Genomic DNA, 23055 nt, shown 5'->3' with positions numbered 1-23055 from the left:
CCAGGTTCTGGCGATCCTTTTGTGCTAGGATGGACATTGATTTGTCGTTTTCGTCTGCCTTTCATCCTCAGACTAATGGACAAACGGAGGAACTAATCAGACTCTGGAGGCTTATTTGAGGTGTTTTGTTTCGGCAGATCAGGATGATTGGGTGACCTTCTTGCCGTTGGCTGAGTTTGCCCTTAATAATCGGGCTAGTTCCGCTACTTTGGTTTCGCCATTTTTCTGCAACTCTGGTTTCCATCCTCGTTTTTCCTCGGGACATGTGGAGCCTTCTGACTGTCCTGGGGTAGATTCTGTGGTGGATAGGTTGCAGCAGATTTGGAATCATGTGGTGGACAACTTAAAGTTGTCACAGGAGAAAGGTCAGCGTTTTGCCAACCGCCGCCGCGGTGTGGGTCCCCGACTTCGTATTGGGGATTTGGTATGGCTGTCTTCTCGATTTGTTCCTATGAAGGTCTCCTCTCCTAAATTTAAGCCTCGCTTCATCAGTCCTTACAAGATATTGGAAATCCTTAATCCTGTGTCCTTTCGCTTGGATCTTCCGGTGTCGTTTGCCATTCACAACGTGTTCCATAGGTCTTTGTTGCGGCGGTACGTTGTACCTGTGGTTCCTTCTGTTGAGCCTCCTGCTCCGGTGTTGGTTGAGGGCGAGTTGGAGTACGTGGTGGAGAAGATCTTGGATTCTCGTCTCTCCAGACGGAGGCTTCAGTATCTGGTCAAGTGGAAGGGCTATGGTCAGGAGGATAATTCCTGGGTGGTTGCTTCTGATGTGCATGCGGCCGATTTAGTTCGTGCCTTTCACGCTGCTCATCCTGATCGCCCTGGTGGTCTTGGTGAGGGTTCGGTGACCCCTCCTTAAGGGGGGGGTACTGTTGTGAATTAGACTTTTTGGCTCCCTCTTGTGGTTACTAGTGATATGACTCTGGGATTGTCTTTCCTCAGTTTGGCACCCACCTGGGTCGTTAGTCCAGGGGTGTTGCTATATAAACATCCTGGATCCTTAGTCCAGTGCCTGGCATCATTGTTATCAGATCCTTACTGTTTGCTCCTGTCTGCTGGTCCTGGTTCGTGCAAAATTAAGCTAAGTCCTGCTTCTTTGTTTTTTGGTTATTTGCTTGCTCTTATTTTTGTCCAGCTTGTACTAAATGTGATTCCTGACTTTGCTGGAAGCTCTAGGGGGCTGGTGTTCTCCCCCCGGGCCGTTAGACGGTTCGGGGGTTCTTGAATATCCAGCGTGGATATTTTGATAGGGTTTTTGCTGACCATATAAGTCATCTTACTATATTCTGCTATTAGCTAGTGGGCCTCTCTTTGCTTAATACCTAGCTCATTCTTACGTTTGTCTTTTCCTCTTACCTCACCGTTATTATTTGTTGGGGGCTTGTATCCAACTTTTGGGGTCTTTTCTCTGGAGGCAAGAAAGGTCTTTCTTTTCCGTTCTAGGGTTAGTTAGTTCTCCGGCTGGCGCGAGACGTCTAGAACCAACGTAGGCACATTCCCCGGCTGCTGCTATTTGTGGTGCTAGTATTAGATATATGGTCAGCTCAGTTACCACTGCCCTATGAGCTGGTTTTTTGTGTTTGCAGACTTAGTAATTATTTCTGAGACCCTCTGCCATTGGGGTCATAACACTGGAAGATCCGAAATAAAATCCATGGAAATGTGCGTCCAAGGCCTTTTCGGAACAGGCAAAGGCAAAAGCAAACCGCTGGCACGAGAACAGCAAGGCTTAGCCCGAGCACAAATCCCACAAGACTGCACAAAGGAACGCACATCCCGTGACAAGGAAGGCCACCAGAAGGACCTAGCCACCAAATCTCTGGTACCAAAAATCCCAGGATGACCCGCCAACACCGAAGAATGAACCTCGGAAATAACTCTGCTGGTCCATCTATCCGGGACAAACAGTCTCTCTGGTGGACAACGGTCAGGTCTATCAGCCTGAAATTTCTGCAGCACTCATCGCAAATCTGGGGAAATGGCAGACAAAATCACTCCCTCTCTGAGAATACCAGCCGGCTCAGAAACTCCCGGAGAGTCAGGCACAAAACTCCTAGAAAGTGCATCAGCTTTCACGTTCTTCGAACCAGGCAGGTATGAGACCACGAAGTTGAAACGGGAGAAAAACAACGACCAACGAGCCTGTCTAGGATTCAGGCGCTTGGCAGATTCAAGGTAAATCAGATTTTTGTGATCAGTCAAGACCACCACACGATGTTTAGCTCCTTCGAGCCAATGTCGCCACTCCTCAAATGCCCACTTCATAGCCAACAACTCCCGATTACCAACATCATAATTCCGCTCGGCAGGTGAAAACTTTCTTGAAAAGAAAGCACATGGCTTCATCACAGAGCCATCAGAACTTCTCTGCGACAAAACAGCCCCTGCTCCAATCTCAGAAGCATCAACCTCGACCTGGAAGGGGAGAGAGACATCTGGCTGACATAAGACTGGAGCTGAAGAAAACCGGTGCTTCAGCTCCCGAAAGGCCTCCACGGCCGCAGGAGACCAATTAGTCACATCAGAACCCTTCTTGGTCAAATCCGTCAAAGGTTTAACCACGCTAGAAAAATTAGCGATGAAACGACGGTAAAAATTAGCAAAACCCAAGAACTTCTGAAGACTCTTAACAGACGTGGGCTGAGTCCAGTCATGAATAGCCTGGACCTTGACTGGGTCCATCTCCACAGTAGAAGGAGAAAAAATAAAACCCAAAAAGGAGACCTTCTGTACTCCGAAGAGGCATTTTGAGCCCTTCACAAATAAAGCATTAGCACGCAGGACCTGAAACACCATCCTGACCTGCTTCACATGGGACTCCCAATCATCAGAAAAGACCAAAATGTCATCCAGATAAACAATCATAAATTTATCCAGATATTCTCGGAAGATGTCATGCATGAAGGACTGAAACACAGAAGGAGCATTAGAGAGTCCAAAAGGCATCACTAAGTACTCAAAATGGCCTTCGGGCGTATTAAATGCTGTTTTCCATTCATCTCCCTGCTTAATGCGCACAAGGTTATACGCACCACGGAGATCTATCTTGGTGAACCAACTGGCACCCTTAATCCTAAGCAAACAAATCAGACAATAGTGGCAAAGGATACTGAAATTTGACTGTGATTTTATTCAGAAGACGATAATCTATACAAGGTCTCAAAGAACCGTCCTTCTTGGCCACAAAAAAAAATCCTGCACCAAGAGGGGAAGAGGATGGGCGAATATGTCCCTTCTCCAAAGACTCCTTTATATAACTCCGCATTGCGGCATGCTCTGGTATAGACAAATTAAAAAGTCGTCCCTTAGGGAATTTACTACCAGGAATTAAATTTATAGCACAGTCACAATCCCTATGAGGGGGCAGGGCACTGGACCTGGGCTCATCAAATACATCCTGGTAGTCAGACAAAAACTCAGGGACCTCAGAAGGAGTGGAAGAAGCAATAGACACCAATGGAGTATCGCCATGAATTCCCTGACAACCCCAACTTGACACAGACATAGCTTTCCAATCTAAAACTGGATTATGAGCCTGCAACCATGGCAGACCCAAAACGACAACATCATGCAAATTATGCAGAACAAGAAAGCGAATCACCTCCTGATGTACGGGAGTCATGCACATGGTCATTTGCGTCCAATACTGAGGCTTATTCTCAGCCAATGGCGTAGCATCAATTCCCCTCAGAGGAATAGGAAATTCCAAAGGCTCCAGGACAAAACCACAGCGCCTGGCAAACGACAAATCCATCAGATTCAGGGCAGCACCCGAATCCACAAAAGCCATAACCGGGTAGGACGACAAAGAACAAATCAAAGTAACAGACAAAATAAATTTAGGCTGTATAGTACCAATGGTGACAGGTTTAGCGAATTTTTTTAAGCGTTTAGAGCATGCTGAGATAACATGAGTAGAATCACCACAGTAAAAGCACAACCCATTTTGACGTCTATGACTTTGTCGCTCAATTCTGGTCAGAGTTCGGTCACATTGCATAGACTCAGGTCTCTGCTCAGAAAATACCGCCAAAGGACGAGCAGATTTGCGCTCCCGCAAACGCCGATCAACCTGAATGGCTAAAGCCATAGAATCACTCAGACTTGTAGGGGTGGGAAACCCCACCATAACATTCTTAACGGCCTCAGAAAGACCTTCTCTGAAATTTGCAGCCAGGGCACACTCATTCCATTGAGTAAGCACCGACCATTTACGAAATTTTTGACAATACACCTCTGCTTCATCCTGACCTTGAGAGATAGCCAGCAACGCTTTTTCTGCCTGATTCTCAAGATTAGGCTCCTCATAAAGCAGTCCAAGAGCCAGAAAGAATGCATCTACATTAAGCAATGCAGGATCTCCTGGCGCCAGAGAGAAGGCCCAATCTTGGGGGTCGCCATGCAACAAAGAGATAACAATTTTAACTTGCTGAGTGGAATCACCAGAGGAACGAGGTCTCAGAGATAGAAATAACTTACAATTATTCTTAAAATTTAGAAAGCTAGATCTATCTCCAGAAAACAACTCAGGAATGGGTATCTTTGGTTCTGACATAGGGCTATGAATAACAAAATCCTGAATATTTTGCACCCGTGCAGCAAGATGATCCACACAAGAAGTCAGAGTCGGAACATCCATGTCTGCAGCTGAGCTAAAAACCACCCAGAGTTCAAGGGGACGAAAGAAGCTAAACAGACTGCAGCAAAGGAAAAGCGGGAGGAGAAAAAAAAAAATGTACTCAGGTCTTCTTTTTATCCCACTTCTGCGATGCATTAAACACTTTCGGGCCTGCTATACTGTTATGATCCTTAGTGGTTGAGGATCACAAATATCTCCAGCTAAGTAACAAACATAGGACAAGCTCTATGGAGGTGGCAAACTGGACTGACCGCAAATCTGAACCTATCCAAACACACTAGAAGTAGCCGGTGAACGTGCCTAAAAATCCTAGACGTCTCGAGCCAGCCTGAGGAACTAACTACCCCTAGAGAGAAAGAAAGACCTCTCTTGCCTCCAGAGAAATAATCCCCAAAGATATAGAAGCCCCCAACAAATAATAACGGTGAGGTAAGAGGAAGGCACATACACAGGGGTGAAAGCAGATTCAGTAAATGAGGCCCACTAATACTAGATAGCAGAAAATAGTTAAGGGGTCTGTGCGGTCAGTAAAAAACCCTTACAAATTATCCACACTGAGATTTCAAGAACCCCTGCACCAACTAACGGTGTGGGGGGAGAAACTCAGTCCCCTAGAGCAACCAGCAAGCGAGGAAATCACATTTTAGCAAGCTGGACAAGAAACATGATGAATGCTGATAATCAAAAAATGAACAAACAAAAACTTAGCTTGTCTTGGAGAGACAGGGAGCAAGGTAGTCACAAGGAATCTGAAGAGCACTGAATACATTGATAGCAGGCAAGGAACTGAGTATCCAGGTGAGCTAAATAGGAAACCAACCAGGATAATGAACCAGCTGATGCTGCAACCTGCAGAAAGACAACACTACACAGTACCGCTTGTGACCACTAGAGGGAGCCCAAAAATAGAGTTCACAACAGGAGTGCTCCTTTAATCCCTTTCTGCCATTGGACGTACTATTCCGTCCATGTGGGGTGGGCCCTAATTCCCAAGGATGGAATAGTACGTCCAGCGCGATCGGCCGCGCTCACGGGGGAGCGCGGCTGAACGCGGCCAGGTGTCAGCTGCCTATCGCAGCTGACATCCGGCACTAATTGCCAGGAGCAGTCACGGACCGCCCCCGGCACATTAACCCCCGGCACACCGCGATCAAACATGATCGCGGTGTGCCGGCGGTACAGGGAAGCATCGCGCAGGGAGGGGGCTCCCTGCGGGCTTCCCTGAGACCCCCGGAGCAACGCGATGTGATCGCGTTGCTGCGACGGTCTCTTACCTCTCCTCCCTGCAGCAGGCCCGGATCCAAAATGGCTGTGGCATCCGGGTCCTTTAGGGAGGGAGGTGGCTTACCAAGTGCCTGCTCAGAGTGCTGTGCAAACTGTCAGATTAGCGATCTGTGATGCCCCCCCCCCTGGGACAAAGTAAAAAAGTTAAAAAAAAAATTTCCACATGTGTAAAAAAATAGAAAAAAAAATTCCTAAATAAAGAAAAAAATATATATTATTCCCATAAATACATTTCTTTATCTTAATAAAAAAAATCAAACAATAAAAGTACACATATTTAGTATCGCCGCATCCGTAAAGACCCCACCTATAAAACTATATCACTAGTTAACCCCTTCAGTGAACAACGTAAGAAAAAAACGAGGCAAAAAACAATGCTTTATTCTCATACCGCCAAACAAAAAGTGGAATAACACGCGATCAAAAAGACGGATATGAATAACCATGGTACCGCTGAAAACGTCATTTTGTTCCGCAAAAAACGAGCTGCCATACAGTATCATCAGCAAAAAAATAAAAAAGTTATAGTCCTCAGAATAAAGTGATGTCAAAATAATTATTTTTTCTATAAAATAGTTTTTATCATATAAAAGCACCAAAACATAAAAAAATGATATAAATGAGGTATCGCTGTAATCGTACTGACCCGAAGAATAAAACTGCTTTGTCAATTTTAGCAAATGCGGAACGGTATAAATGCCTCCCCCAAAAGAAATTCATGAATAGCTGGTTTTTGGTCATTCTGCCTCACAAAAATCGGAATAAAAAGTGATCAAAAAATCTCCCGTGCCTGAACATATTACCAATAAAAACGTCAACTCGTCCCGCAAAAAACAATACCTCACATGACTCTGTGGACTCAAATATGGAAAAATTATAGCTCTCAAAATGTGGTAACGCAAAAAATATTTTTTGCAATCAAAAGCGTCTTTCAGTGTGTGACGGCTGCCAATCATAAAAATCCGCTAAAAAACCCGCTATAAAAGTAAATCAAACCCCCCTTCATCACCCACTTAGTTAGGGAAAAATTTAAAATTTGTAAAAATGTATTTATTTCCATTTTCCCATTAGGGCTAGGGTTAGGGTTAGGGCTAGGGTTAGGGCTAGGGTTAGGGCTAGGGTTAGGGTTGGGGCTAGGGTTAAGGCTACAGTTAGGGTTGGGGCTAAAGTTAGGGTTTGGATTACATTTACGGTTGGGAACAGGGTTGGGATTAGGGTTAGGGGTGTGTCTGGGTTAGAGGTGTGGTTAGGGTTACCGTTGGGATTAGGGGTGTGTTTGGATTAGGGTTTCAGTTATAATTGGGGGGTTTCCACTGTTTAGGCACATCAGGGGCTCTCCAAACGCGACATGGTGTCCGATCTCAATTCCAGCCAATTCTGCGTTGAAAAAGTAAAACAGTGCTCCTTCCCTTCCGAGCTCTCCCGTGCACCCAAACAGGGGTTTACCCCAACACATGGGGTATCAGCGTACTCGGAACACATTGGAGAACAACTTTTGGGGTCCAATTTCTCCTGTTACCCTTGGGAAAATACAAAACTGGGGGCTAAAAAATAATTTTTGTGGAAAAAAAATATTTTTTATTTGCACGGCTCTGCGTTATAAACTGTAGTGAAACACTTGGGGGTTTAAAGCTCTCACAACACATCTAGATGAGTTCCTTAGGGGGTCTACTTTCCAAAATGATGTCACTTGTGGGGGATTTCTACTGTTTAGGTACATTAGGGGCTCTGCAAACGCAATGTGATGCCTGCAGACCAATCCATCTAAGTCTGCATTTCAAATGATGCTCCTTCCCTTCCGAGCTCTGCCATGTGCTCAAACGGTGGTTCCCCCCCACATATCAGGTATCAGCGTACTCAGGACAAATTGGACAACAATATTTAGGGTCCAATTTCTCCTGTTACCCTTGGGAAAATACAAAACTAGGGGCTAAAATATAATTTTTTGGGGAAAATTTTTTTTTATTATTTTCACGGCTCTGCGTTATAAACTGTAGTGAAACACTTGGGGGTTCAAAGTTCTCACAACACAACTAGATAAGTTCCTTGGGGGTCTAGTTTCCAATATTGTGTCACTTGTGGGGGGTTTCTACTGTTTAGGTACATTAGGGGCTCTGCAAACGCAATGTGACGCCTGCAGACCAATCCATCTAAGTCTGCATTCCAAATGATGCTCCTTCCCTTCCAAGCTCTGCCATGCGCTCAAACGGTGGTTCCCCCCACATATCAGGTATCAGCGTACTCAGGACAAATTGGACAACAATATTTAGGGTCCAATTTCTCCTGTTACCCTTGGAAAAATACAAAACTATGGGCTAAAAAATAATTTTTGTGGAAAAAAAAATATTTTTTATTTGCGCGGCTCTGCGTTATAAACTGTAGTGAAACACTTGGGGGTTCAAAGCTCTCACAACACATCTAGATGAGTTCCTTAGGGGGTCTACTTTCCAAAGTGGTGTCACTTGTGGGGGGGTTTCTACTGTTTAGGTACATTAGGGGCTCTGCAAACGCAATGTGATGCCTGCAGACCAATCCATCTAAGTCTGCATTTCAAATGATGCTCCTTCCTTCCGAGCTCTGCAATGTGCTCAAACGGTGGTTCCCCCCACATATCAGGTATCAGCGTACTCAGAACAAATTGGACAACAATATTGAGGGTCCAATTTCTCCTGTTACCCTTGGGAAAATACAAAACTAGGGGCTAAAATATAATTTTTTGGGGAAATTTTTATTTTTTTATTTTCACGGCTCTGCGTTATAAACTGTAGTGAAACACTTGGGGGTTCAAAGTTCTCACAACACAACTAGATAAGTTCCTTGGGGGTCTAGTTTCCCATATTGGGTCACTTGTGGGGGGTTTCTACTGTTTAGGTACATTAGGGGCTCTGCAAACGCAATGTGATGCCTGCAGACCAATCCATCTAAGTCTGCATTCCAAATGATGCTCCTTCCCTTCCAAGCTCTGCCATGCGCTCAAACGGTGGTTCCCCCCACAAATCAGGTATCAGCGTACTCAGTACAAATTGGACAACAATATTTAGGGTCCAATTTCTCCTGTTACCCTTGGAAAAATACAAAACTAGGGGCTAAAAAATAATTTTTGTGGAAAAAAAATATTTTTTATTTGCACGGCTCTGCGTTATAAACTGTAGTGAATCACTTGGGGGTTCAAAGCTCTCACAACACATCTAGATGAGTTCCTTAGGGGGTCTACTTTCCAAAATGGTGCCACTTGTGGGGGTTTTCTACTGTTTAGGTACATTAGAGGCTCTGCAAACGCAATGTGACGCCTGCAGACCATTCCATCTAAGTCTCCATTCCAAATGGCGCTCCATCCCTTCCGAGCCCTCCCATGCGCCCAAACGGTGGTTCCCCCCCACCACGTATCAGCGTACTCAGGACAAATTGGACAACTTTTGGGGTCCAATTTCTCCTGTTACCCTAGGGAAAATACAAAACTGGGGGCTAAAAAATAATTTTTGTGGGAAAAAAATTGTGTTTTTTAATTTTTCGGCTCTGCAATATAAACTTCTGTGAAGCACTTGGTGGGTCAAAGTGCTCACCACACCTCTAGATAAGTTCCTTAGGGGGTCTACTTTCCAAAATGGTGTCACTTGTGGGGGGGTTTCAATGTTTAGGCACATCAGTGGCTCTCCAAACGCAACATGGCGTCCCATCTCAATTCCTGTCAATTTTGCAGCGAAAAGTCAAATGGCGCTCCTTCCCTTCTGAGCTCTCCTATGCCCCCAAACAGTGGTTTCCCCCACATATGGGGTATCAGCGTACTCAGGACAAATTGTACAACGACTTTTGGGGTCCAATTTCTTCTCTTACCCTTGGGAAAATAAAAAATTGGGGGCGAAAAAATAATTTTTGTGAAAAAATATGATTTTTTATTTTTACGGTTCTGCATTATAAACTTCTGTGAAGCACTTAGTGGGTCAAAGTGCTCACCACACCTCTAGATAAGTTCCTTAGGGGGTCTACTTTCCAAAATGATGTCACTTGTGGGGGGTTTCAATGTTTAGGCACATCAGGGGCTCTCCAAACGCAACATGGCGTTCCATCTCAATTCCAGTAAATTTTGCATTGAAAAGTCAAATGGCGCTCCTTCACTTCTGAGCTCTGTCATGCGCTCAAACAGTGGTTTACCCCCACATATCGGGTATCGGCGTACTCAGGACAAATTGTGCAACATCTTTTGGGGTCCATTTTCTCCTGTTACCCTTGGTAAAATAAAACAAATTGGAGCTGAAATAAATTTTTTGTGAAAAAAAGTTAAATGTTCATTTAAACATTCCAAAAATTCCTGTGAAACACCTGAAGGGTTAATAAACTTCTTGCATGTGGTTTTGAGCACCTTGAGGGGTGCAGTTTTTAGACTGGTGTCACACTTGGGTATTTTCTATCATATAGACCCCTCAAAATGACTTCAAATGAGATGTGGTCCCTAAAATAAAATGGTGTTGTAAAAATGAGAAATTGCTGGTCAACTTTTAACCCTTATAACTCCCTAACAAAAAAAAATTTTGGTTCCAAAATTGTGCTGATGTAAAGTAGACATGTGGGAAATGTTACTTATTAAGTATTTTGTGTGACATATCACTGTGATTTAATTGCATAAAAATTCAACTTTGGAAAATTGCGAAATTTTCAAAATTTTCGCCAAATTTCAGTTTTTTTCACAAATAAACGCAGGTAATATCAAATAAATTTTACCACTATCATGAAGTACAATATGTCACGAGAAAACATTGTCAGAATCACCAGGATCCGTTGAAGCGTTCCAGAGTTATAACCTCATAAAAGGGACAGTGGTCAGAATTGTAAAAATTGGCCTGGTCATTAACGTGCAAACCACCCTTGGGGGTGAAGGGGTTAAAGAGAGTCTTTCATCCCTAAAATGCATTTTAAATGGGCCATAGACCTGAAAGTGCAGCAAGCAGCGTCAGAAAAAGAGAGACATAAGAGAATGCACACTCTTGCGCACACACACTGTCAGCATTTAGACAGTGCTCACCTCTGGGAAGCAAGCACTGTCAATCAGAAGAAGGGATCCAATATGCAAATGAAAAGGTATAAGGATGCATCAAACTCTTGGCCATGCCAAGGGTGCACTGAAGCCTCCTCATTTGCATATAAATTAAAAATTATTTTCTCAGCACTGTACAAGTAACAGGTGCAGTGGTATTAGGATTGTTATGGGGGCTGAGTCCCCTACAACTCTGTATAGCCCATTATAAATGAATGTTAGGGGTGACAGACTCCCCTTAAGACTGTTGTTTTTAGATTCCTTAAGTGATTACTGTATACGTACTGGTCTGACTGTTACCGTTTTCTTGGAAATACATGTCACTTGTTATCTAGTGTTTACTGGTTTTGTTTCTGCATTTGTACACAACCACTCGGTACTATGGCTGTGGATACTCACCTGTCTGTGTAATTATGGCATAGTTGTTTTTAAAGCAATTCTATGTACAAGTAAAGTTTTAGCGTGTTTGACCATTTTTGGGGAAATGCAGAATTTAACCCATTGAGTGAAGGCTACTCAATCTTCCAATATTATTAAGCCTATTTTTGCTTCATGTGCTCTTTGTGGGCCAACACATTTATTCCACACCAAACTAACCCAACCATGTTTGCATGGACCTTGCTTTGCAAACGGGGGTATGCAGTAGTTGTGCTGGAGCATTAAAAGGCCTTCTCCAAACTATTTCCACAAAGTTGGAAGCATGCAGTTGTCCAAGATGTCTTCACATGCTGAAGTATTAATATTTCCCATCACTGGAACTAAGGAGCCTAAACCAACCTGTGAAATACAATTCCTTAGGTTTATCTCTTCTACACCAAACTTTACAGTTGACACATTACAGTCAACCTGGCATTTTTCAAGCTCAAACCTGTCTATCAACCTACCAGAGAGAGAAGTGTGATTCATCACTCCACAAGACATAGTTTAAAGGGGTTGTCCACTACTTTCAATTAACCCCCCAATGTATCACCCCGGGGCCCCTAATTAATTATGTAAATACTTTATGTTGGTGTTTTAGCCTGTGAGAGGCGCTATGCCGGCGACTGAGTCCGGGTCATGTGACCCCCAGGCTGCAGCCGCCTTTAACTTCCGCCGACGTGACATCATCAGCAGGTTTGACCCAGCCTCTACAGACAGCGATCACTCATCAAGAGTGACTGTGGGCGGTGCTGGGGTCTGCGTGTGGACTGTGCTGGGATCTGTGGGTGGGGCGGTCTGCTGGCTGTGCTGGGATTTGCGGCCGGTGCTGGGATCTGCGTGCAGGGGGGTCTGCACGGTGGGTCTGCGGTCGGCGCTGGGATCTCCTGGCAGCACTGGGGTGTGCGGTCGGGGCGGGGAGGTCTGCGGGGCTGTGCGGTGGGTCTGCTTTGGGCTGGGAGGGGTGTCATTGGTGTGTGTGTCTCTGTGTGCAGGCATCATCCGATGGCACTACAAGTCCCATCGGGCTATGCCTGCTACAGTGACAGTGATTGACACATTAGCCAATCATCTGGCTAATGTGTTGAATGTAAAAAAAAAAACACACATACAGTACATACATACAACATACATTACACACATACAGTACATACAACATAAATATATACATACAACATACATACAACATACAGTACATTACACACATGCAACATACAACATGCACCATGCTACTTGCAACATGCAACATACAACATGTGACATACAACATGCAACATGTGACATATAACATGCACCATGTGACATGCACCATGCGACATACAACATGCAACATGCGACATATAACATGCACCATGTGACATGCACCATGCGACATACAACATGCAACATGTGACATGCAACATGCAACATACAACATGCACCATGCAACATGCGACATACAACATGCAACATGCGACATACAACATGCAACATGCACCATGTGACATGCACCATGTGACATGCACCATGCAACATACAAGATGCACCATGTGACATACAACATGCACCATGCGACATACAACATGCAACATACAACATGCACCATGGGACATGCAACATGCACCATGAGACATGCAACATGCGACATACAACATGCACCATACAACATGCACCATGGGACATGCGACATGTACCATGAGACATGCAACATGCGACATACAACATGCACCATGCAACATGCGGCATACAACATGCACCATGCGACATGCACCATGCAACATACAACATGCAACATGCTACATACAACATGCACCATGTGACATACAACATGCACCATGCAACATGCGACATACAACATGCACCCTGCAACATGCAACATACAACATGCACCATGCGACATGCAACACACGACATACAACTTGCACCATGCGACATACAACATGCACCATGCAACATGCCACATACAGTACATACATACAGTACATTCAAACATTACATATAATACATACATATAGACATACAGTACATACATACAGTACATACAACATACATATAGACATACAATACATTAAACATAGAGTACATACTCACTATCACCTTGTCACCTTGATCCCCGAAGCCAGTGTCACCTGTAAAAAATATTAAAATAATAAACAAACAATATACTCCCTGATCCGCAGATATTCAATTAAAATGAGTGTCCCATGATGATCTCCCGCGGAGAGCAGCAGCATCAGCTGATGCGACTGCTCTTCAGGGGCTCCAGGAATACAATGAGGGAAGGTATCCTTCCGCACTGTATTCCTCCGCTCCTGTGAGAAATAGTCCCTACTCTCACTTGTGGCACTGCTGTGTGTAAAAATTCTCACACAGCTTTGCCATAAAGTGAGACTCTGAACTAAGGTAACCTCAGTGATAGACTGCAGGAGCCATTGTCTCCTGTCAGTGTGTCACTGAAGGTCTATAGAGCAGTGACATCACCCGATGTCACTGTTCTATAGGGGAGATCGTCATGGGACATTCGTTATTAATTGGACTGCATCGGACAGGAAGTATACGATTTATTATTTAAAATTTTTTGCAGGTGATCGAGTATGGTAAGTAAGGTAAAATTAAGAATATTAAAATACTTTTTTCTGGCTGTGTCTTTAATTTTTTTTAACCCTTTCACTACTATAGGATTAATAATGGATAGGCGTCTTATTGACACCTCTCCATTATTAACCGGGCTTAATGTCACCTTACAATAGCAAGGTGACATTAACCCCTTATTACCCCATATCCCACTGCTACTTGGGAGTGGGAAGAGAGGGGCTAAGTGCCACTTTTGGGGCAAATGCATTGCCCCTCTCTAGGCTATGAATATCAGCCTGCAGCTATCTGCATAGCCTTTCTGGCTATAAAATATTGGGGAACCCCACGTCATTTTTTGGGGGGGTCCTCCTATTTTAATAGCCAATAAAGGCTACGTAGACAGCTGCGGGCTGATATTCATAGCCTGGGAGGGGCCATGTGTATTACCCCCTTCCCAGGCTACAAATACTGCCCACACCATTTTTTTTTTACTGAAACATTGTTCATTAACCCCTTTCTGCCAGCTGACGGAAGAGTGCTTCAGCTGGCAGTATCCCCCGCTTTGAGGTGGGCTCCGGTGATGAGCCCACTTCAAAGCCGCAACATGTCAGCTGTATTCAATAATAAATAAAAATTTACATGATCACTAAACGGCGTAGCGAGAAAAAAATCAAAAGCCAAAATTATGTTTTTTTGGTCGCCACGACATTGCATTAAAATGCAATAACGGGCGATCAAAAGAACGTATCTGCACAAAAAGTGGTATCATTAAAAACGTCAGCTTGGCAAGCAATAATTTAGCCCTCACCCAACCCGAGATCTCAGAAAATGCAGATGCTACGGGTATCGGAAAATGGCGCAATTATTTTATTTTTTTTAGCAAAGTTTGGAATTTCTTTTCACCACTTAGATAAAAAATAACTTAGACATGTTTGGTGTCTATGAACTCGTAATGACCTGGAGAATGATAATGGCAGGTCAGTTTTAGGCTGTGTGCACACATTACAGATTTGGGTGCAGAATTTTCTGCACAAAATCTGCATCTCCTGGCAGAAAACGCAGCTGCGCTTTTGTTGCGTTTTTGCCCTTTTTTTGCACGGTTTTGATGCGTTTTTTTAAAGCAGTTTTTGGTGCGGTTTTTGCGTGGTTTTGATTCAGTTTTTGGTGCAGTTTTGATGCTTTCTTGATGCAGTTTTTGGTGCCTCTTTGTGCGGTTTTGATACAGTTTTTGGTGAGTTTTTTGTGGTTTTGATGCATTTTTTGTCCGGTTTTTGCGTGGTTTTGATGCAGTTTTTGGTGCGGTTTTTGCGTGGTTTTGATTCAGTTTTTGGTGCAGTTTTGGTGCGTTTTTGATGCAGTTTTTTTGCGCAGTTTTGATGTGTTTTTGATGCAGTCTTTGATGCAGTTTTTGGTGCAGTTTTTGCGTGGTTTTGATTCAGTTTTTGGTGCAGTTTTGATGCGTTTTGAATGCATTTTTTGGTCCGTTTTTTGCGTGGTTTTAATGCAGTTTTTGGTGCGGTTTTTGCGCAGTTTTGATTCAGTTTTTGGTGCAGTTTTGAAGCGGTTTTGATGCAGTTTTTGGTGCATCTGCGCAGTTTTGATGCAGTTTTTGGTGTGTTTTTTGTGGTTTTCATGCCTTTTTTTTTCAATTTTTGCGTGGTTTTAATGCAGTTTTTGGTGTGGTTTTTGCACGGTTTTGATTCAGTTTTTGGTGCAGTTTTGATGCGTTTTTATGCAGTCTTTGATGCAGTTTTGGTGTGGTTTTTGCCCGGTTTTGATTCAGTTTTTGGTGCAGTTTTGATGCGGTTTTGATGCAGTTTTTGATCCGGTTTTCGCGTGGTTTTAATGCAGTTTTTGGTGCAGTTTTTGCACAGTTTTGATTCAGTTTTTGGTGCAGTTTTGATGCATTTTTGATGCAGTTTTTGGTGCATTTTTTGCGTGGCTTTGATGCTTTTTGATGCAGTTTTTGGTGCAGTTTTTGTGCGGTTTTAATGTTGTTTTTGGTGTGGTTTTTGCACGGTTTTGATGCAGTTTTTGGTGAAGCTTTGATGCTTTTTTGATGCAGTTTTTGGTGCGGTTTTGATACGTTTTTGATGCAGTATTTGGTGTGGTTTTTGGTGCGTTTTTTTGTGCGGTTTTGATGCTGCTTTTTCTGCAGTATGTGCACAAGTCTTGTGGCTCCCATAGACTTACATTGGTTGTGCACTACACTGCGGATTTGATGCAATTCCGTGCGGCAAAAAAATGCTGCAGATCTGTAGTCAAATCTGCAATGTGTGCACACAGCCTTAGCATTTAGTGAACCTAGCAAAAAAGCCAAGCAAAAAAACAAGTGTGGGATTGCACTTTTTTGCAATTTCATTGCACTTTGAATTTTTTTCACATTTTCTGTTACACGACATGGTAAAACCAATGATGTCGTTCAAAAGTAGAACTTGTCCCGCAAAAGATAAGCCCCCACATGGCCATATTGATGGAAAAATTATGGCTCTGGAAAGAAAGGGAGCCATAAACAAAAACGAAAAAACAAAAAAGCTCCAGGGGTGAAGGGGTTTAGAAACATGGATATGGACATATCTATGGAAATAGATATAGATAGATATATAGATATACTGTATCTGTCTATCCATCCCATATCTATCTATCTATTATCTACCTATCTATCTACAGTATACACTCACCGGCCACTTTATTAGGTACACCATGCTAGTAACGGGTTGGACCCCCTTTTGCCTTCTGCCTCAATTCTTCGTGGCATAGATTCAACAAGGTGCTGGAAGCATTCCTCAGAGATTTTGGTCCATATTGACATGATGGCATCACACAGTTGCCGCAGATTTGTCGGCTGCACATCCCAAAGATGCTCCATACAAGGCAGGATGGATCCATGCTTTCATGTTGTTTACGCCAAATTCTGACCCTACCATCCGAATGTCGCAGCAGAAATCGAGACTCATCAGACCAAGCAACGTTTTTCCAATCTTCTACTGTCCAATTTCGATGAGCTTGTACAAATTGTAGCCTCAGTTTCCTGTTCTTAGCTGAAAGGAGTGGTACCCGGTGTGGTCTTCTGCTGCTGTAGCCCATCTGCCTCAAAGTTCGACGCACTGTGCGTTCAGAGATGCTCTTAGGCCTACCTTGGTTGTAACGGGTGGCGATTTGAGTCACTGTTGCCTTTCTATCAGCTCGAACCAGTCTGCCCATTCTCCTCTGACCTCTGGCATCAACAAGGCATTTCCGCCCACAGAACTGCCGCTCACTGGATTTTTTTTCTTTTTCGGACCATTCTCTGTAAACCCTAGAGATGGTTGTGTGTGAAAATCCCAGTAGATCAGCAGTTTCTGAAATACTCAGACCAGCCCTTCTGGCACCAACAACCATGCCACGTTCAAAGGCACTCAAATCACCTTTCTTCCCCATACTGATGCTCGGTTTGAACTGCAGGAGATTGTCTTGACCATGTCTACATGCCTAAATGCACTGAGTTGCCGCCATGTGATTGGCTGATTAGAAATTAAGTGTTAACAAGAAGTTGGACAGGTGTACCTAATAAAGTGGCCGGTGAGTGTATATGTGTAATGGAGTGTGGGTTGGACAAATGTAAAAGAGGAGGTTGGACAGAAATTACATCACAAATCTTTTTGAAGATAGAGGAGGGAGAGGAGGGAGGGGTTTGGGTGTGTTTTGGAGTCGGTGTGCTGGGTTCGGGCTTAGAGGCCAGTGCAATGCATCATGGAACTTGTAGTATTAGAGCACAATAAGTCAGGAGAAGGGAAGTTGTCGATTAACCCCATGAGAGCTGGATCCAGCACTGAACATGTGCTGCTACAGCATGGTAAAAGGTAATATTGCTAAAATAAACACAGTGGATGTTTTCAGTGGCACATAATAGCAGGATTTATGAAAAAAAGTTATAGTAGTGGACAACTTCTTTAATTTTTCCTGTGTCCATGCTTAACACCACTCTGTCCAACACTTGACATTATGTTTAGTAAGGTTTGCATTTCATTGCTCTTTCCTGGATACCCATGCCATGAAGCTCCCAGATGACAGCTTTTGTTAATAGGAGCCTTTAATACAATAAGATAATTATTTTTTTTACAGATTACAGTAGGGAACAGATCCCCAACCAAATTAACTTTTCTCAAAATACCAATTACCAGAGGTAGGAACTGTAAAAACTTTATGCCAGCTACAATGTCGGTAGATTTTATTCCTGAAATCTGCAGAATTGTGAATGCATCTCTTATTATCAAGGAGGATCCAGCATTCTAGTTTGGGATGATGGCACATTGGGGAACAAAAGCCATCAACAGAAGGAGTAAAATAAAGTAGAGCAAACTGGTATCCACACAGCCATGGACAGTGTGAACCTGGTTACATTACCATAATACAGAGAAACATATAGTGATCTGTTTCTTGGTTCCTAGATGAGGTCTGAACCTAATTATGAAGCTACAGACAATACAAAAGTAAACACTATATAAAGTCCAGGCAGAATGCACAACAGTGACATTCAATGACTCTCTAGTGACATCTGCTTCTACTTTAATTGGAGTCATTCCCTCTCTGTTTGTTCTCTATTGAACTCAGACTGCTCATGATGACTCCAGAGTTTACTACCAAGACATCTTTATTTCTTTCCTTTCAGGGTACTTTACCATTGCGTTTTGGCGCCTGTTCGTTCACCATGTTGAGGCTTACGTCCAAACCCCCTGCAAAGGGAATTTGGGTGCATGCACCAACGGGGCCTTAGACTATAATGATGCCGGCAGATAGAATGTGTGCTCTGTCGTGCATCATTTTCGGGTTTGGATGGAGGCGGACACCCAGACATAGTAGACTTATTCAGCCATCATCTGCCTCTAGCAGCTGAGGGTGGAGTAGTGGTACCAGTAAAAACATCAACTCAGGGCAAAAAAAAATAAGCCCTCACACAGCCCCTTATCCTGAAAATTGAGAACGTTACGGGTTTCGAAGAATGGCGACACAAGCTAATTTTTTTTAGAACTTAACTTTTTTTTCTCCATTTAAATAAAAAAAAAAACCGACACACTTGGTATCTGCATACTTGTACTGACCTGGAGATTCATATTGCCAGGTTAGTTTTACTTTATAATGAACATGGTAAATTAAAAAAAAAAAAAAAAAACTATTTTGGGATTGCCCTTTTTTTGCAATTTCAATATACTTACAAATTTTTTCCTGCTTTTTACTCCATTTATAATGGATCAATTTTTACTAGCAGTATCTCTGAATACCTCTAGTGTTCTGGGCATGTGTAGTGCTAAAAACAATACATGAACTGATAACATGACAGATGAGCCTCCATTATGATCTGTTTCCAATGGATTCCAATGTTAAAAATAACAGGCCCAGTTGCTATCCATTGTTTGGTCGGACAAACATGTTGTGCAGACTATGCAGATGGATTGCAGTCAAATGAAAGGCATTTTAGAACATCTGTGTCCCCATTTGTAAATGAAGGGATCCTACACAGGATCATTTTATTTCCGTTTTTGTCATCCCATTAAGGGAAAAAAACTACTGGACATGTGAAGAGAGCCTTATATGAAGACTGTAATTTAGAATTAGTGCAAGATATGCAATTTAGTTACAGATTTACTCTACTTCTTAATCTTTTGTAAAGAATATCTTTCTAAACTTTCAAACAGTGTTCAGTGAAACTAATGGAGAATATTTCCTACTAACGAGCTGTTTTGAATTTACCAACTATGTTGGTGACTCTGAAGATAACATTATTAAAGTGATTTTAATAGGTAGCTCACTTTGAAAGCAAGTTCAAAAATCTGCCTTGGTAACATTTCCAAATAGATAAAAAGTGGGTGCCCGATCTGTGGACAGCATGTTTGAAGCACTGGTTGTATTATCTCTGCCAGGTATGTTTGACTCTGAAATGCTGCAGCATTTCTGAGAAAAACATACTTTAACCCTTTTACCCCCTCCCAAGCCTGTTTTCACCTCCATGACCAGGCCAAATTTTACAATTCTGACCAATGTTATCCTATGCGGTAACAACTCTAGAACGTTTCAACGGATCCCACTGATTCTGAATTTGTTTTCTCATGACACATCATACTTCATGATAGTGGTAACATTTGTTAGGTATGACTTGTGTTTATATGTGAAAATATAGGAAATTTGGCCAAAATTTTGAAAATGTAGCAATTTAAACAGAGTTTTATCACACAAATTAGTTAGTAAATAACATTTACCACATGTCTACTTTACATCTGCATCATTTTTGAAACATAGTTTTTTTGTTAGGAATTTGGAAGGGTTTAAAGTTGATCAGCAATTTCTCATTTTTTCAACAAAATTTACAAAACCATTTTTTAGGGACTTTGGGGTACCTATATAACAGAAAATACCCCAAAATGACACCATTCTAAAAACTGCACCCTTCAAAGTCCTCAAATCACATTCATTAAGTTTATTAACTCTTCAGATGCTTCACAGGAATGAATATTTTACCTTTTTATCATAAAAATTTTACTTTAGCCCCAAGTTTTTTATTTTCACAAGGGTAACAGAAGAAAATAGACCCAAAATTTATTGTGCAATTTCTCCTGAGTTTGCAAATACCCCATGTGGGGGGGAAAACAGCTGTTTGAGCCCATGTCAGGACTCGAAAGGGAAGCAGCACAGTTTGACTTTTCGAAAACGGCTAGACTCGTGAGCAGATGCCATATCGCGTTTGGAGAGCCTCTGATGTGCCTAGGCAGAGGAAACACCCCACAAGTGACACCATTTTGGAAATTAGACACCTCAAAAAATATATTTTTATGTGTGGTGAGCACCTTGAAACTCCTACTTCACAGAAGTTGAAAAAGTAGAGCCTTGGAAATAAAAAAATAGTTTTCCCATAAAAATGTTCTTTTAGCCCCAAATTGTTTATTTTCAGGTAACAGGAGAAATTGGACCTCAAAATTGGTTATGCAATTTCTCCTGATTACTTCAATACTCTTATGTGGAGAAAAACTACTGTTTGACTGCATGGCAGGGCTTGGAAGGAAAGCAACACCAATTCACTTTTTGAACGCAAAAAATGGCTGGAATCGAGAGCGGACGCCATGTCATGTTTGCAGAGCCCCTGATATGCCTAAACAGTGTAAACTGACCACATTTTGAAAACTAGACTGCTCAAGGAATGTATCTTGATATGTGGTGAGCTCCTTGAACCCTTAGGTGCTTCACAGAAATTTATAACGTAGAGCCGTGAAAATAAAAAATCTAATTTTTCCCACAAAAATGTTCTTTTAGCCTCATGACATATGGGGCTAACATGGGAAAATGGAACCCAAAATTGGTTGTGAAACTTCTCCTGAGTACGCAGATACCCCATATTTGGTGACAAAGTACTATTTCAGCTCAGAAAGGAAGGAATTACATTTTTGAATGTAGACTTTGATGAAATGGTCTGCAGGAGTCATGTCACATCTGGAGAGCCCTTGATGTGACTAAACAGTGGAAACGCCCCACAAATGACCCCATTTTGGAAATTAGACCCCTCAAGGAATTTATCATTTTTCAAATTTGTTGTCAAATTTTCTATATTTTCATAAATAAACTCAAACCATATCGACAATAGTTTATCACTAACATAAAGTACAAGGTATCAAAAAAGTCTCAGAATAACTAAAGGGACTGTTCAAACCAAATATAGGTGCTCAGTGCTTCACGGTGCTTCACCAATCATTTAAATACAGATGACAACATCACTAGGAACAATATGTGCATAGTGATGACTATGCAGGAAGGAAGAGGACAGAGTCACTGGTGCTAAAGTCACTGGCGCCTGCATAGAAGATCCCTGCATGATGTGGCCATAGAAGGGAGGAAGAGGTATAGATTTTTGAGTGAGTGCAGGGTGAAGGCGTGGGATGCTGGCACTATAACTGCATGGGAGGGAGTTAGTATTACAATGAAGACAAAAGGCAGGAATTTCTTCCAGGCACCGCACGCCCCGGAGCCGGGAAGAAACTATTAGCATACAAAAAGAATATAACATATCTCAACAACAAGACTGTTAATATGAGGCATACAGGTAGGACTAGTGTAACATTTCTATTACGTATTAATAGTACATATACATCCTGGGGGGGTGACAGATTCCCTTTGAAAATCTGGTGAACATAGAGCAGTCTTACTCCTTACACCCCACAGGTCCCCATAAATCTTGATTCCTCTTAATAAATTTCATTTTAGTTTGAACTTGACTCCCTTATCGATCTCCACCACCCCATTCTTTCTCCTTTAATTGCATTATTATTTTTTTTTACTTTAAAACTTTCAAAAAAAAATAAACAGTTAAAAGGTGGTCACACGTACTGCATGGTAGGCGATCAATAAAGTTCTGTGCCTGTCAGCGGGGAGGCGGACGTTCTTATGATGATATACTCCGTTACTCTAGTAACCTCCTGCCCCCAGCAAGAATAGAAAAACATATAATGAATCTATCGAGTGACAGTAAAACAATGAGTATCCACATCAGTATCCTCTACTTATTATTATTTTTTATTATAATTTTTTTATATGATCATATCTATATAGAATATAATATCACATATTTTCCTGTCCACACTGATAAAATTGTGTGCATATATTGAGATATATACTTAATTATGCATTGATATTATATTGTTTTTGAATTGCTATTCATCGATGTGTCTTATAATGATTGATGTCACACTAGTATTCACTTCTCGCACTTATGCATTATATGGGTGTTTTTTCTGCATCCCTTAGTGACTTTTGATTGAAGTTGTCCATATAGATGAGCACTACGGCACTTTATTGGCTCCTTGTTAGATAGACTGATTGGCGGTTTAATACGGTGCTTTTGCAATAGACAGCACAAAATATGTCCCTCAGTGGACATTTTTACGCGTTTTACCTGATACCCAACACAGTGCGCATTTCCTCTGCTGTCTGTGCTCCGGGGCATTGCGGATGGTGCCTGGAAATGACGAGTGCAGTCCAGTTACGTCATTGCGACAAAACTGTGAACCGCAGCGCCATGGTGGATGCCGGAAGTGATGCAACCCCTGGCGAGACGGATGGAACACATGCACCACAATCAGTGGCACATTTAGGTTAATTGGGG

General features: G+C 42.4%; 1 protein-coding gene across 10 annotated transcripts in view; it reads left to right on the top strand.

Annotated features, from left to right (window-relative positions):
- Positions 1-23055, top strand: part of DLGAP3 (DLG associated protein 3) — an 811006-nt gene that overhangs the window by 299511 nt on the left and 488440 nt on the right. The window lies entirely within an intron of this gene.

Source organism: Ranitomeya variabilis, chromosome 3, assembly GCF_051348905.1.
Source record: "Ranitomeya variabilis isolate aRanVar5 chromosome 3, aRanVar5.hap1, whole genome shotgun sequence".
NCBI lineage: Eukaryota > Metazoa > Chordata > Amphibia > Anura > Dendrobatidae > Ranitomeya > Ranitomeya variabilis.
This window is presented reverse-complemented; position numbering and strand designations above follow the sequence as displayed.